This window comes from Neovison vison, chromosome 4 (assembly GCF_020171115.1).
Source record: "Neovison vison isolate M4711 chromosome 4, ASM_NN_V1, whole genome shotgun sequence".
In the NCBI taxonomy this organism is placed as follows: domain Eukaryota; kingdom Metazoa; phylum Chordata; class Mammalia; order Carnivora; family Mustelidae; genus Neogale; species Neogale vison.
Genome location: NC_058094.1, coordinates 76048218 through 76052159, shown reverse-complemented (window position 1 = coordinate 76052159; position 3942 = coordinate 76048218).

Here is a 3942-nt window from a genome sequence, read left to right as displayed (position 1 = left end):
TTTCCTTTTCAATAATGGCTATGATTAATAACTCCTTATAACATTCCTGAAAAAGTAACAATGGGCTCTCACAGGCCAGTATAAGCCACCTCTTGCACACTATTGACTTTAAGTACATTGAAAACAAGGGTTTCACTGTCCTAGCTGCCACTCTCAAGGTACTAAAATATGGATTTTCCTCTGTATGAAATTAGTAGCGACCTTTGGTACACCAATCTCCTCTTCCTTTAATCCAGTGGATACCTTCTGGTTATCTTACTTGGTTATCTTATAGATAGATAGATAGATAGATAGATAGATAGAATTGGTCTTCTCCTTGAAACCTTGAAACCTCCTCATCACTAGTTTTTCCAATCTCTTTGTCTTCATCCTTCATCCTGTCTGAGGATTCCTTAGGTCTACTTTGAATGCTCTCCTTTCTCCATCAAATCCTTCAATGTTGGCTTTTCTGTTGGCTTTCCTCATACCTTCTCATATTTCACACTGCTGCTGGAAGTCTCATCTACTCTCCTATCTCTGATAGTCAACACCAAATCTATTTCCACACCAAAATTCTCTCCTAATCTCTTAAAGTCCACACCCACGTTTGCGATTGCTCCATAATGCCTTTTTGCCCTAGAGTTTCACATAAATTTCAAATTCAAAATGTCCATAACAGATTTGTTTCTTTCTTTTGAAGTCTGTTTCTCCCTTTTAACTCAGTGACTTGAGGGTAGTGCCATTTACCAAACCACCTAACTAAAACCCTGAATGTCGTTCTTTATTCCTCCTTTCCAGTAGATTCCAGCATATTCCAGATATTGGGTCTGACCCTAATATCTCTACCAACTATTGCTTCTCTTTGTACCCACTGCTACTGATGAAATTTTAGTCTAATCACGTCTCCATGTTGTAATAACCTTCTAATTTCCTAACAATGATCCATCCTATACACTGATGCCTCTGTGATCTTTCTAAATCACAGATCCTTTAATGGCTTCCAGGTGGCTTAGATCAGTAGTTCTCAACCATAGCTGCACAAAAGAATTATCTGGGATGATTTTTTTTCAACCAACTTTATAAGTGTATAATTTACACATAAAAAAGATACCTATTGTTAATATATAGCTCAGTGTGTTTTTAACAAATGTGTATACCTGTGTAATCAGCACAAAATATAAAACGTTTCCATCACCTCAGAGAGCTCCCATATGACCTTTTCCCAACAAATTCCCCAACCTTATCCTACCCTGAAGAGACAGCTTTAAGCAACTACCAGCTTTCTACCCATAAAGATTAGTTTTGTCTGTGCTGGAATTTCATATACATTGAATCAGACAATATTTACTCTTCTGCACCTGGCTTCTTTTACCCAAGATTCTTTGGGATTGAACCATGGTGTGTGAATCCATAATATCTTCCTTTTTTCTGTTGAGTAGTATTCCATTGTGTGCATTTATCAAAATGCTATCCATTTTGACAAACATTTGGACTGTCTCCTGTTTGGGGCTATTATGAATGAAGCTTCTGTGAACATTTGGGTGCAAATATTTTTGTAAGCATGTTTTCATTCCTTTAGCATAAATCTTAGGAGTCGAAATGCTAAGTCTTATAATCAAATCTTCAGCTTTAGAAGAAACTATCTCCCAAAGGGGCTGTGCTATTCTCCATTCCTACCAGCACTGTGTGAGTGTTCTAGGCAGAAAGCCAGAGCAAACACAGCTTACCTTGCTTATTTCCCTTCTTTGGGATATCACAGACCTGTACTTCTTGTTACTCAATATCCAAAAACAATAGTTTCATGTACTTTGTCTAATTTTTTAATTGTTGGGAGAGTGAAGACAAGTCTAGTACCAGATACACTGTCATGGCTAGAAGCAAAGTCTATTTGCAGAGCATCTTAAAAAATATGAGCTTGGGGCACGTGAGTGGTTCAGTAAGTTAAACATCTGCCTGTAGCTCAGGTCATGATCCCAGAGTCCTGGGATCAAGCCCCATATCAATCCTTCTTCTCCCTCTGCTTCTCCCCTGCCTGTGTGTACGTGCTCTCTCTCTCCTTCTCTCTCAATCTGTCACATAAATAAATAAATAATCTTTAAAAAAAAAAAAGACAGAAAATTAAAACAAAAAGTATGAACTTGAGTCCTACCCCCATACAAATTAAATCTGAATTTCTGGGGTTAGGTGGGGAGGGTGAGGAGGGAGTTCTAATGTGGGCTCTGATGTGCAGCAGCATTTGAGAATTACTGGCTCAGAGGTAATGTTCAATCTCTTCACTAAGGCAGGATCTTTCAGAATCTATCCTAAGCCTACATCTCCTGTCTAGGTCTGTACCCTACAACCCATTGTTATCTTTTGTCATTTCTTCTAAGCTTCAACCACATAGTATTTCATCAACAAGGACATGGTATCTCAACCCAGTGCCATTCCCTATGGTCCCTTTTGGTTCAAAGTCTGCTGAAAACACTTATCTGGGGCACCTGGGTGGCTCAGTAGGTCAAGCGTCTGCTTCATGAAGCTCAGGTCATGATTCCCACGTCCTGGGCTGGAGTCCCACAACAGGCTCCTTGCTCAGCAGGGTCTTGCTTCTCCCCTGCCTCCTGCTTCCCCTGCTTGTGTTCTCTCTCTCTCTCGCTGACAAATAAATAAAACCGTTTAAAAAAAATAATAAAGGAAGAAGGGAAGGAAGAAAAGAAAAGAAAAAAGAAAACACTTTTCCTTTAAGGTCAGTCAAAATGTCTTGGCTCTATGGGACTTAAAGAAGAACCAGGGATTTCTAGGGCAGAAAGTTCTCCCTCTGCCTCTGCCTGCCATTCTGTCTGCCTGTGTTCGCTCTCTCCCCCTCTCTCTCTGATAAATAAATAAAATCTTAAAAAAAAAAAAAAAAGAATCCTGGGGGCGCCTGGGTGGCTCAGTAGGTTAAGCCTCTGCCTTTAGCTCAGGTCATGATCTCAGGGTCCTGGAATCGAGTCCCGGATCGGGCTCTCTGCTCAGCAGGGAGCCTGCTTCCTCCTCCTCTCTCTCTGCCTGCCTCTCTGCCTACTTGTGATCTCTCTCTGTCAAATAAATAAATAAAATCTTAAAAAAAAAAAAATCCTGGGACAACAAATGCCAGGCTTCGTATCTGGTACTGCCATTCACAACAGGTGACTCTAGCTGTTACTTATCATCTGATTTCCTTGGGTATAACACGGTAATAGCAATGCTTAACTAACAGGGAGATAGATGATATCACACAAGGAATGCACCTAGCATCCTGCACCCAGCAGGCACCAAAAGAATATCCTCTTTCACACCCCACATCTCATTCATAACATTTAATGCAAAGCTCTCTTGCAAATTGAATTTTATTATCTTTTACATCTCTCTTTTCCCCACTAGATTGTGAGCTTTACAGTGACCAGGGCTCCTCTTTCAACCTTTACATCCCAGAGGCATAAAAATGCCTGGAATAAGGCAGGAGTTTAAACAAATCTCAGATTAATGGAGAGGGCTTAACCAGTCTCCAGCTCTGATTACAAAGAGCTTTAACGATGTTCTCCATCCTCAACACCAGTTCACGCATTGACGGCGACGTACCACCCACCCAGTCTTTGGAAGGGAAGATGAGAGAATTTGGCCAAAACTAGAAAAATAAGTTTGCAATTTGTATCAGACGATGCATCCAGAAGATGCTTTCATTGTTGAGTTTTAAGAACCTGTAAGTCTGAGCTGCCCTGTAGAGCGGCCTACAGTGCCTTCAGGCGTGCTGAAAAGAGAGCACAAGGTTTACGTAGACGGTCCCTGAGGAGAAATTCTCTGAGCCAGTTTCCTTTAAGGAATAGAGAGATACAGAACTGGACGGCTGGCGCCGGAAGACGGGGACGCGCGCCCCTTAAGTGGGGAAGTGGGAAAACGTAGGCACCACCCCTCCCGCGGTTGCTAGGCAACCGACCCCGGAAGGCGCGGAGGATGCGTCGGCGC